Here is a 14,413-nt window from a genome sequence, read left to right as displayed (position 1 = left end):
CGTGGTTCACCCAGTTTGGGCTACGTCCACCCCGAACAGCCAATCCTTCTATTCTATTATCCAACAAAATGAAGAGATACAACCTACAACAAAACCGTTGTAATATCCTCTGTTTTCTCTCACAGTCTCACATCTATGTTTCTCACTCACCGAATACACATCTATATCACAGCCTCAAATACAATGCCCTCATATAAAGAGAGGGGTTGCCTTCTAGGGCAAAAAACCCTAAACTAAACATAAGTTCTACCGCCAGATCATCCGCCTAATGAACGACCCAGATTGACTGGAAATTACTATACTTTTACAAGGCAATTTTACAGCTGTTTTTAGCTTCGGGGGCGCTGCCCCGAAACCCCCCGCCAGGGGGGGGCTCCCAAAAGTCGCTGCCGCCCCCCCCCTGGACCCCCCACGGCAGTGATTATTTTATGAGGGGCGTTGCCGCCCCATTTTGAACTGGGATCCAATATGCCGGTACTATAGAAGATAATCAGGCTCCACACCCAACAAGTATGACCTCCTAAAGCTCTTTTTTCTTCTCTGATATTTTGTTTTGATTCTTTCGAGATATCAATTTTGTAACATCTTTAAAGTATTATGATGATGTTACTATTGATTTTGACTTCATTATCATGTCTCAAAATGTGATCATCTTTCCCTTACAAGAAAACATCATTTCTTTTTCTCTATGTTTAACATGAATGTACCCAATTATTTAAACCAATTTCAACCGAGAATTATGTCAACCTCTCTGTCATACATAGTTACAACCAAAAATTGAGAAGTGTACTCATAATGATCTACTGTCACTTGTAAATAATTAATTCATATTTTTCACAAAAAATATCTCTTTTTTCTTTCCGACTTTGGAATTTGAAATTAATAGTTGATTATGTAGGTTTTAACCCTATACAAAAATTACTTGCAAACGAATTCTTAAAAAAAAATAGAAAATATGCAATGGTGAGAAACAAAAAACAAATACATAGATATTTTCCCCTGGACCCCAAAACTGGGACTACCAGATTGATTTTTCATTATATTCCTTTCAATGTTACAATACATATATATACATGTTGAAGCATTCATAAACCCCAATCCATTAATCATGGATTAGAACATAATCATAGTTCCCTTGATCGAATCTACAAAATACCATGGGCAGAAAACCATCATGCCCAAAACAATGTGCAAAACCCATGCACAAAACCATAGGTAGGTCCACCCACCTAATATAGGGTCCAAAAAAGAAAAACTCGAGTTGTTGCCCCAACCCCCATGCAGGGGGGCTACCGCCCCCTTGAAAACCCCCAACAGGGGGTATACCACCCCCTACAAACCCCCCGACAAGGGGGGGTTTCCACCCCCCCACTTCGCTCGTGGGGCTAGTCATGGAAATAATATAACACACATGGAACATTCTCCCACTTGTTGGTTTCTTTCCACACAAGTGATAACACGAGATTTTAGCCATTGGTCCAACCCTGTAACGCCCATTGTTTCTCTACACCAAGAGAACTTCTTAGTGCTCATAGGCTTCGTCAATGCATCCGCAACATTCTTCAAAGTGTCCACCTTTACAAAAAACACCTTTTGTTCTCAACCATATCCCTCACAAAGTGATACTGAACATCAATGTGCTTTGTCTTTGAATGATAAGCAGGGTTCTTTGCCAAGAAAATTGCACTTTGGCTATCACATTCTATCCTTATAGCTCGTTGTACTAACCCCATATGTGAACACAATCTCTACAACCAAACTTCTTCCTTGCTTGCATGAGTGACCACCATGTATTCTACCTCTGTAATTTAAAGTGCCACTACAAACTATCTCTTGCTCATTCAGGTGACTGCACCTCCAAATTGGTTAAACAAACACCCACTTGTAGATATTCTCTGATCCATATTTTCATCCCATTCAGCATCAACAAAACCATGGATGTCCAAAACTCTATCCAATCCCGATCTTCCTTGGTAGAACAGGCCATAATCACTAGTGCCACAAAAATACCTGAAAACCTGCTTCACTGTTGTCCAATGCTCCTTCCGTAGTTTCACATAAACCTTCTAAATATAATGCTACATGCTACATGTGCAATGTCTGGTCTAGTAGAGACCATTTCATACATTAGGCTACAGACTGCACTTGTGTATGGAACATGTGACATGTCCTCTTCCCCTTGTTGTGTCTTGGGACACTGCTCAAGAGATAAATTTACACCTACGAGAATAGGAACCTTCACTGATTTACTATCCTACATATTAAACCTCTATAGTATTGTCTTGACATATTTCCTCTGGTTTAACCATAACTTCCTCTTTGCCTGATCACATTTAATTTCCATGCCCAAAATATATTTTGCAGCGCCAAGATCCTTCATATCAAATTTGGAGGACAATGGGGTCTTTAATTCTTGGATAATTTCTTTGTAATTTCTAATCAACAACATATCATCCACATACAAGACCAGATAAATAACATAGTCACCAATAAATATAAAATACACACAGTGATCAGCTTTGCTTCTGGTGAAGCCAAGTCCCCGTATAAGTGTATCAATTTTCTGATACCACATCCTTGGTGATTGTTTTAACCCATACAGACATATTTTTTACCTGCATACCAGTTATTTCTTACCCTTCACCGCAAATCCTTTAGGTTGATTCATGTAGATATATTCTTCCAGATCCCCATGAAGAAATGTTGTCTTCACATCCATCTCTTCTACCTCAAAATCAAAATCAACAGCAACAGATAAAAGTAATCTAATAGAAGCTACCTTAGCAACAGGAGAAAAATAATCACCAAAACCAATTCCCGACACCTGGGAATAACCTTTTTCTACCAACTAATATTTGTATTTATCCACCTTTCCTTATGCATTCATACTCTTCTTAAACACCCATTTTCTTCCAATGGGTTTCCTTCCAGCTAGAAACTCCACCAGATCCCAACCCTCATTTTCATCCAAAGATGCCATTTCATGAACCATGGCCTCCTTCTAGAGTTTTCCATACTCTGAATCTACTATCTCCCTGACAGTTCTACTATCATCATCAGTAATAGGTAAAGAAAAATGTTGAACAAAAATCATATCGACTATACCTTTCTGGCTACCTTCTTTCTTGAACCGATCTTCTCACACCTAGAGTTTGTGGCTCTTCATCTTCTGATTCCTCTTCTACTGTAGAGTCTGGTTCTTCCTCCTTTAGCTCAAAACTATCTTCTCAGGTTCCTTTGGTAGGACTTCATGTTTAATAACATATTTCACCTCTTTAAACACCATATCTCGTTTGTACACAACCTTCCTTGTTTATGGGTTCCAAAGCTTATAACCTTTCAAACCATCCTTATACCTAATAAATATGCACCTTTCAGATTTACTATCCAACTTGGTTCTTTTCTGATTTGGAACATGCACATATGCATCACATCTAAATACCATCAGACTTGAAAGATAGGGTTTCTTACCAGTCCATACCTCATGTGGAGACTTATCCTCCAACACTAATGAAGGTGATCTATTAACTAGGTAACATGCAGTCTCCACCGCCTCTGCCCATAATTCTTGTCCTAACCTGACACCATTGAGCATGCTTCTTTCCTTTTCCATCAACGTCCTATTCATTCTTTCTACAACTCCATTTTGTTGAGGTGTGTATGGAGTAGTATTTTGTCATTATAGACCACACTTACAAAACTCTTCAAATTCCTTCTTGTATAACTCTCGACCATTATATGTCCTCAACACCTTTATCTTCTTTTCTATCTGGTTTTCCACCAGAGCTTTAAATTCTTTAAACATGTAAAAGAATTCAAGTTTCTTCCCGAGGAAATATATCCATGTATTCCTTGAGAAGTCATCTATAAATGATACATAGTACACAAACTTACTTGATGATAGAATCAACACAGGTCCAAACACATCACTGTGCAGAAGCTCTAATATCCCTTTTGCCCTCTTAGCACTAGAGAGGAAACTCACATGATTATGCTTCCCATATACAGAATGTTCACAAAATAGAAATCTAGAGATAAATTATATATACCTTCTAGCATACCATTACCATGAAGTATTCGAATGCCCTTCTATCCAATATGTCCAAGCCTTTGATGCCATAGCATGGTCTTTTCTCCAAAGGCCACTAGTCTGCTCCACTTTCAAGAACCACAAAATTTTTTCACCCATCAATAATAGTGCTACCCAAAATCTTGTACAGATTTCCAATCCAAACTCCTTGCGTCAATACCAACGCTCTCTGAACCACCTTGTAGGTATCTTTCTCGAACACTTTTTTACAATTTCATCATCCATCCTTCTTACAAAAATCAGATTTTTGGCCAATGCAAGAATATGCAGATCACTTGGAAGTGTTCTAATCCTTCCACCTTGCAACTTCAGCTTGACTTTTCCGTGTTTGATGATTCTAGCCTTCTTGTCATCCCCTAAGAAGACATCACCACCATCATATTTCTCATACTCGTGGAACCACTCCGTATGGGGTGTGAAGTGAAAGGATGCACTTGAGTCAATCAACCATGCCTCGTGATCTACATTTTTACTTGAATAAGAAGCCAAGTACACATCTCCACCTTCATCTGAGGTGGTTTTCACCTTTGCATAAATAGCATCATCAAATCCCTTTCCTTTCTCGACAACTTTAGATCTACAGTCCTTTATGAAGTGCCCTTCCTTTCTACATTTCTAGCATACCTTTATAGGTTTTCCTAGATATTTAGATCTCCCTCTAGACCTAGATCTCCCACTTGAGGACTTATTTTTATTTCTGTTCTGGGACCGTCCCCATACAGACAAGGCATCTCCATTCTGTCCCTCCATATTTTTTTGTCTCATGTCCTTTGACAGGGAGGATGAGATTATTTCATCAAAATTCAAGGTAGTTATATTGCTACCTATTGCAACAACCAGATTATCCTAAGAATCTGGTAGAGAACACCGCAAACTGATGGATTTATCTTCATCTGAAATTTTAATATCAACAGAAAACAACTGACATACCACAGTATTAAAGGAATTCAAATGATTTATCATTGATTCGCCATTCTTCATCCTCGGGTGAAATAACATTTTCCGTAGGAATAGTTTGTTCACGAGAGACTTAGATTGGTACAAAGTCCCTAACTTGTCCCACAAATCCTTTGTCGTAGTTTCCCCTAATACATTCAAGAATATTGAATATGAGATACACAATCATATTGTGCTCTTTTCTTTCTGATCCAACTTCCCCCAGTCTTCAGCTGACATTTTGGTTCAGTACCCGGACTTACCGTGATCAATTGATCTTTATCCACCAACAAATCATCCATCTTGAGTTTCCAAAACTAAAAACTCTGACCATTAAATTTCTCGATCTCTATCTTTCTACTGCTCGTCATTTTTTTCACCACGAGAATTGATCCCGCATATCTCCCACTGAATAGGGTCTACCACAGGCCTGAGAAAAACACCTTAGTAGCAAAGGTGTCCACTTGAAGTTGAAACAACTCTGATACTAAATCTAGTTTTTAACCCTATACAGAGATTACCTGGAAACGAATACTTAAAAGAAAAACAGAAAAAATATGAAATGGCAAGAAACATAAGACAGATACAGAGATATTTTCCCCTAGATCCCAAAACTAGGACCACCAGATTGACTTTTCATTATATTCCTTTAAATGTTACAATACATATATATACATGTCGAAGCATTTATAAACCCCAATCCATTAACCATGGATTAGAACATAACAATAGTTTCCTTGACCGGATCTACAAAATACCATGGGCAGAAAATCATCATGCCCAAAACCATGTGCAAAACCCATGCACAAAACCATAGGTAGGTCCAACCACCTAATATAGGGTGGCTATCACCCCATTGCAAACCCCCCATTGCGCCGGGCACGACGAAAGGAGAGTTGCCCCCCCGCCCCCCCCCCCCTCTAACCCTCGGCTTCACGCGTGGGGCTAGTCATGGAAAGAATATAACACACACCCAACAGATTCACTAGATTAATATTTATGTAATTTTTCTAATTTCTTGTATTGATAATGACATTAACCGTTTTCCATTGGATATTCCCTTCTAATGTAAATAATTCATGATGAGTAATTAAAATTCCCTTATAGGAAAATTGTCAATCCTTTATTTCCGACTTAGTTTCCATTTTGCTTTGTTGATAATCTTATGTAAAAAAAACTTTAACGTGAATGGTAACTAGCCCTCTTTTTCCTTGAGATACTATTTTTATAACTTTCCTTGATCTTTTGGTGAAATAAATAAGAATAATAAAAAATCCTCTTTCTTTATGTATATATATAATATAAAATACCTTGAGCCACATATGTATCGTGCTAACTCTAACACCTTGTAATCTCTCTCTCTCTCTCTCTCTCTCTCTCTCTCTCTATATATATATATATATATATATATATATATATATATATATATATATATATATATATATATATATATATATATATATATATATATATATATATATATATATATATATATATATATATATATATATATATATATATATAATTCTTAATGAGGTATATATTATATAGCTTATATGACCTTGTCAACACGAAGACCACAAATAGCGGTGACTGGGTGAAAAAATGATGTGATGGTTTGAAAGATAAATTAGCAGCAAATTCGGGGTCTGGATGACAATTTTGTCGGGCGAAATTGGAATGGAAGTCAACGACTTGAAATTTTTGTAGCAAGGTTGCATGTGTGGGCAGAGGCGACAACTATAGGAGGATTTTAACGATGATGGTTGGCAGGTGTCTTATCAGTAATGGAACAAATTAGCACAGATTGGTAGTGTAGAAGAATCTGGTGCAATAGAAGAATCAAAGAACCAGTGTATGGTGATATGGATGCTTTTTAGACTGGATTATGACTGGAGTGAGGAACAACAGCTCTGAGGGCGAAAGGCGGTGAGGACGAAATTGACTATGGGTGGTGGAGCAGGTTGGTGAAGGACTTGTTGAATAGAGAATGCAAATACAGGTACGAATGATGGTCAAGGGGTTGATGTCTTTCTATCGGGTGACGGTGGTTGTGGATGACCCAGGTAAGTCAATGTTTTTACTATATATTTTTTCTTTTTAAAATGATAATAGTTTTATATATAATTTTTTAATTTATTTCTTTTAAATATGTACCTTTTTTACATTTTAAATTTATTTCACTTTCTTTTATAGCTTTTTTTTTAAATGGCCAAAGGCCTGACAGTGAAATGGAGAATTTCCAAACTATATAGTGAAACAATTCAATTGTGACAACAACAACGTTGATGAAGATTTGATGGTTGAAAGCCGGATCAGATTGACTTTGTGATGCGGTTGAGCGACTAGAGAATCAAACAACTATGATACCAATGTAACGAACAAATTTCATTTATGTAGTGGAATGCTCAAAATATCTGGTGTATAAGAATGTCCACCATGGAACAGATAATATATTATATAAGAATATTTGAAAACAAGTGAGATGATGATTGTTACAAATGAGGGCGCACTTATATACCTAGGAAAGTTCCCTTTCATGAATGGCCATGTCCCTTAGAGACATGCCTCTTCATGACTAATTACTATTAAATTGATCATTATTACTATATATTATTATTTGTATTTATTTTATTCATAACAATAGTCTTTGGTGTTTCACTAATAACACATTACTTTGAAGACAAACTCTCATTGAATTTACCTATAATTCCGCAGATATTTTTTGGAATCACAATTTTGAGTTGTGAACTTCAAAATGTAGGATAGTTAGAAAATGTCTATATAATATATCTTAATCCCATATCTATTAAAGCTCCAAATGGATCAAATCTCTAGAGTTGCAAACTTTTATAGCATATTGTAATCTTAAAAAGTTTTGTATTTCAAAAAAAAAAAATTTCTCTTAACACTTGATAAATGCATAATTAAGATGCATCTATACTAATTAATACATACAAAAATTATATTTTTAATAAGTATTTGAAAAAAAACAATAAAGTACAATAGTTGCATTTTTCCATTATAACCACATCCTTTTCAAATTAGAGATATTGATAATAAATGACACTACTACAAATTATTATATTTTAATTACCATATAAAATTGAATATAGACACACAATCATTTATTTTAAAAAACATTAAGTATTAATGAAAAATGTTGTATACATTACTGAGTACCTTCCTTACCCGTAGAGATATTATACATTGTATAAATGTGTGTGCATAATTACATCAATAGGCATTTTTCTCTACGGGTTTCAGGTGAGCAGACACATTTCACCTCGGCCAATGGCAGGAATTCATTTTTTTCCTCCTTCCAATTAGAGATCGACGCGTGGCATTTGATCACTTGGCCTTTTCTCTATAATTTCTATAATTCTTCCATTCAAGTTTCGATTTTGGGGTTTCGGCCTGTGGTTCTTTGTTCGAGGATTTTGCTACAACCAACTCTGACTCTGATGTCACCATTAGTGAGGTAAATCAGGGTGAATAGTCCAATGGAAATGAAAAGTTGATCCATGCCAGTAAGATCATCCAAATGTCAGGAAAACGGTAGTCGTAACCACATATTAGGATTCTTGTTGCCATATGAATTGTGTTGCCTGTTTTCTGTCGATTGAAGCAAATTGTTGGGGGAACATGTATGGAGGATACCTACAACTATAAATGGGGCCTCGGGTATTCATTCTTGTAATCCATAGTTAAATAGAAATATTAGTCAAGCATGTTAATGTGTCATTAAATGCGTGAATTTGACTAGAGAAAATATAGTGGTTTTAGATTCACTCTGAACAAAACAATATTAAACTCTGCACATATATTCTATGAATGGGCACAAGTCTCAGTCCATAACTTCTTAAGTTAACAATGACAAGAAGCATAAGTAACCTAATTATGTTGTGTCGGTAACTAACTAGTTATATGCTTATATGCCTGAGTTGAACAATTATTTGTAGTAGGGCCAGCTCCATGAAAACATTTCTCAAATTGATCATACTTTGATAAGATATCTATGGAATGTTTCATTTTTTCATTATTTCATTAAATTAATCTGAACTAGTCCTTTTCATTTTTTCACGGCTTTACTAAACTAAATTGAATTGATGTTAAAGAGGGAGTCCATAGAGGTTGATAGAATCTTTTTATTTTGTCGAAAAACCTGTGAGCAGTTTTGAAACCAACGTTTCGGACTAGCTTAGTGAGTCCATCATCAGGGCAATGAGATTTGTATTTGAGAAGAGAGAGCGTGAAGTTACAGAGCTTATTAATAGTTATTTGAAAAATAATTCTGATGACTTCATTTGTAGTCGGCTTACAAATGATAAATTGATTAATAATTATTTAATTTATTTATTTAAATATGTGTTTGTTTTATTATTTATAATATATTTAATTTAGTGTTTTTAATTTTATATTATAATTGTTTATTATATAAATATTTTATTATTATTCTAATTTTATTAATTAATTAATTAATTAATTAATTAATTATTATTATTATTATTATTATTATTATTATTATTTATATTACTTGTTTAAGATCCTCTGTTAATTGTTTTTATTTATCAATTTAATTATTAATAATTTGGTTTATTATTTATTATATATTTCTTTAGTCTTTTAATTTTATATTATAATTGTTTATTTATATAAATATTTTCTAATGAGTAATAGGAGGAAAAGATGCGGGAGACGCGTAGGGTTATCGTGCGAACAGGGTTAGGCTAGGGTTTTTGTAACCCTGCAGTCGCTGGTAACTCGCCGCTCCGTTTACTCTTCATCGCGCTCACATCCTCCGTCAGCTACACTACCGTTTCTGTCGTCGTCCGGGTACACGACTCTCGGGGGTTTTACTTTACCTGAAGCTGCGTTAACGCACTCAACAGTGGCGGTTTCTCATCGAACCTTCAACCGCTACATGTCGTTTTCGCCGGGATTCTCTGCTCCGCAAAGTGCTCACCGTTCCGAGGCGCAGCTGACTATGGAGGACCTGGAGACCGTCGATTACTCTGCTGACCCTTTGGAGGGGGTCTCCATCTGGCGAACCCCCAATGCCAGCTCAGAAGGTATGTATTACGATGACTTCTCTGGGATTTACTCACAGTACTCGCATGGTGAATCTTCCAGATCTCTGCCGGTGGTCCTCCCGGATGAGCCCCCCACCTGGCCGGCACTCTCGACGCCTCCCCACTCCCCGGCGACCCTAGGTTTTGTTACTGGAAGCCTAAACCCTAACCCAGGGTTAGCCCCTCAGACTGCCGGTTCATCTCACCGCCTTCCTCACAACCCTAACCTGGTACTATCCTCTTCCGGCCCCTTGGGTTACCTTGGTCCCTCATCAGGCTGTTTTACTTCCGTACCCCCGCTCTCGGGCCCCCCTTCTGGGTTTACTCACGATTTCCCTGCTGGTATCCCTGCCACCTATCAGTCCTCGGCTCCATCTCATTTCTCTTCTCCGGCATCCGGACATCCGCAGAACCCTCCCCCTCCCGGCGGCCCTAAAAGGAAATCTAAGTGTTTCAAATCAAGAGAAGTCGATTATTTCCTCAGACTGGAAGAGGACATACAGTGGGGCGAAGCGATGGATTTTGCAGATCGGGTCTTGGTCGGACGCATCAGGGGTCGCAGCTATACGGCGGCACGATTGAAGGCTTGGGCTACCGAGATTTGGGGTCATCACTTGGTAGATATCCCTTTTGTGCAGACATTTGTGAGGGGATGGTTTGCACTGAGATTCGCGCGTGCCGATCACACAAACTGGGTTCTGTCCTCACATTGGCACTTTGACCATGCGCCTGTGCTCCTTAAGCGATGGACACCCTTGTTTGATCCTGAGACAGAGCAGATTGGGGTCAGACCTATTTGGATTCGGCTTCCCGGACTTCCTCTTCAATACTGGTCTGAAGAAATTTTCAAGCGCATTGGTAATGCACTCGGCACTTATATGGGCTATGACAAATCCTATCTTCAGACGGGCATGATGGCTTATGCCAGGATTCTCATATACATGGATACTAGGGGAGGACTATATGAGTACATCACTATCCAGTGGAAAGATACGGCGCGACGGCAGATAATCGACTATGAGGGTATCCCATATCGCTGTCGCAGATGCCACAAAGTAGGGCATCTCTACAGGGATTGCCCGCTTCTTCGGAAAGCGCAAAGGAATGAGAAGGAAGAGGTCACTGATATTACCCGGTCGACCCCACTGGAACAACATCCGGTTCAGCCTCCTGAGACTCATCAGCGCATTCAAGGGGATGATGCACCTCAGGAAGAGTCAGGGTCTGCAAGTATAGATACTGTAGCACCTACCTCGGCACCGCCAACGTCCTCAGAGGTTCAAGAGCATACACTGCCCCCTCCGGTGGACTCAGTGGTTATGGGTATGTCTTTCCCTCCTATCTCTCTTTCATCTCATGCATCCTGCATTTCATCGGTCTCAACATACTCTATTCCTCCTGTAACTTCACATACGTCACTCACTCACTCTCAATCAACCCTCTCTTGCTCGATCCCACCCCCTCCTCCTTTGGCTCCCCCCTCATTGATCACATCGACCTTGGTTCACTCCAAGCCATCTCCCCGATATTCCCTTCGTCCTCGGGTCAAAGACCGAGGCCCAGATGTTGTAGGACTTGACCTTATTAGTCCCCCCACCTCCCTCAAGACTTCATGAGGTCGTCCATCTCGTATTACTAAAGCGAGGCATACTGTGGATGAGGAGGTCACCCTCAGGCGACAGCAAACTATTTTTGGGGCCCTTAGAGCGAAGGATGGCCCTCCCCCTCCCCCCTCATGAAGTTCCTCTCATACAACTGTAGAGGGTTTGCTAGTTCAGCCAAAAAACTAGCGCTTAGGAGGTTGCTAACCTCGGATCGACTGGATATAATCTTTCTTCAGGAAACCCTCTGCCAAGCGGACCATCTCATTCATTCTCTTACCTCTTGGCTCCCGAACTGGACTTTCCATGCACTTGATGCATCAGGGAGATCCGGAGGCCTGGCAATAGGGGTTTGTAACAAGACAGTGGACATCTGCAATTTTTGGGGAGGCAAAGGGTTCATAGGCCTTGACATATATGATCATACACTTGAGAGGGACCTCCGCATCATAAATGTCTATGGACCCTGTTCTGATCGAGCTACATTCTGGAGATCCCTTCTTGAAAGGGAGCTCTTTCAAGCGGATAACATTATATTGGGGGGGGACTTAAACTTCTCCCTGGGCTATTGTGAATCCTGGGGGCATATGGCACAAGTGGATACTCTCTCTGATACCATCTCCTCCCTATTAGAGGACCACCACTGGGTGGACATCCCCTCTGCTAGACTACAGTATACCTGGACAAATAATAGGAGTGGAGATCAGAGTTTGGCCAGGAGACTCGACCGCTTCCTCATTAAAGAACAGTTATACAATGAACTACCCAGAGCTCGTCAATGGGTAGGATCCGGTGGTTTATCAGATCACAGACCAATCTTCCTGGAGGCAGATGGCCTCACACACAAAATTAAGAGCCCCTTCAAATTCAATGCTTCCTGGCTACAAGATCCTTCATACATTCAGCTGGTCCATGAATACTGGCAGAACAACCCTATCCGGGAAGAAGAGGAACTTTCTGCTGGATTTGTCAGGAAGCTAACAGAACTCAAGCAGATAACAAAAAATTGGGCACATCAGAAGCGGATCCAGGATAACCACACCCTCAATGAGGCAGAAAGGATTATCACTGAGTATGAAAATTCTACATCAGGAACATTCAATACTCTGGAGAGTAAGGAACAGTATAACCTACTACTTGCCAAACGCTCACAAATATTGAAGGAAAGAGAAGAAAGCATGAGACTGAGAAGCAGGGCTATTTGGCTCACCGAGGGAGACAACAACACAAAATTCTATCACAAATTTGCCAATGGTCGAAAAGCCATCAATACTATATGGGAATTAAAGGATGATCATGGCCTCACCATCTCTAACCAGCAGAATTTGGCCAGGCTTGCCACTGAGCACTTTAGAGGTATCTACAAGGCGCCAGGGAATGTAAACATACTGGAGATCATGAGAGTGGCTGAACTCTTTCCTAGATATGTGGACCAGGAAAATTCGGAAGAGATTCTGAAGGAGGTGACCATGGATGAACTGGAAGCCACACTGAAATGGTTTAAAAAGGATAAGAGCCCTGGCCCTGATGGATGGACCATTGAATTTTACATCTCTTTTTTTGACATTTTGGGCCATGACTTATTGAGTATAGTGGAGGACAGCAGGAGAAGAGGTCGGATATCATCAGCTATCAAATCCACCTTCATCGCCCTCATACCTAAGACTGATGATCCGATCTCCTTTGATGATTTCCGCCCCATATCACTCTGTAACTGTCTTTACAAGATCATTGCTAAGATTATTGCAAACCGCCTCAAGCCCATCCTCTCACAGCACATATCTTCTGAACAGTTTGCCTTCTTGCATCACAGACAGATCCACGAAGCCATAGCTACAGCACAGGAGCTCATGCATACTCTTCAGATCAAGAAGCAGAAAGGAATGATACTCAAAGTAGACCTCTCTAAGGCATTTGACAGAACAAACTGGCTGTACCTTAGGTTGCTGCTTACTCATCTTGGTTTCCCATATGATTTTATCAAATGGATGATGAGCTGCATCACTGATGTATCATACAGTGTCCTCCTCAATGGAGAAGCTACTCCCTTTTTCACTGCTGAGAGAGGGCTCAGGCAGGGATGCCCTCTCTCTCCGCTGCTCTTTCTCCTAATTATGGAAGGACTGAGTAGGATAATCTTATCCACCAGAGATCGACACCAAATTACTGGCATCAAAATAGTGGATAATTTCTTCCTTACTCACCTCTTATTCGTTGATGATATTCTCATCTTCCTGAATGGCAGTATCGGTGACTCCTCCTCTTTACATAACTCCTTCCTTCTTTTCCAGCAGGCCACGGGGATGCAGATCAACAATAATAAATCCAGTATTACATCGGTTGGTTGCTCGGTGCATGAAATCAACTATGCCTCACAGCGCTTCCCTTTTGTCACCTTGGAATTAACTGATGGAATAAAGTATCTTGGTTTTCGATTGAAACCATCTGGCTATAAAATTGCAGACTGGTTATGGCTTATCTCCAAAGTAGAGAAGAGGCTTCAAGTCTGGTACCACAAATACCTCTAGCGAGCGGGCAAGCTAGTACTCATCAAAGCGGTTATTGAAGCCACACCTGTATACTAGATGGCCCTTGCTTGGATTCCAAGGGGCATCCTGAACAGGCTCCAGAGCATATGCTGCAGATTCCTTTGGAAAGGACACCAGCCGGGGCGTTTATTTGCATGGGTAAAATGGGAGACCATAACTAAGCCT

The sequence above is a fragment of the Pinus tabuliformis genome, chromosome 7 (genome assembly GCF_031772625.1).
Source record: "Pinus tabuliformis cultivar Carrire ecotype Pingquan chromosome 7, CPIR1, whole genome shotgun sequence".
NCBI classification, from domain to species: domain Eukaryota; kingdom Viridiplantae; phylum Streptophyta; class Pinopsida; order Pinales; family Pinaceae; genus Pinus; species Pinus tabuliformis.
Note: the sequence above shows the minus strand (reverse complement) of the source record.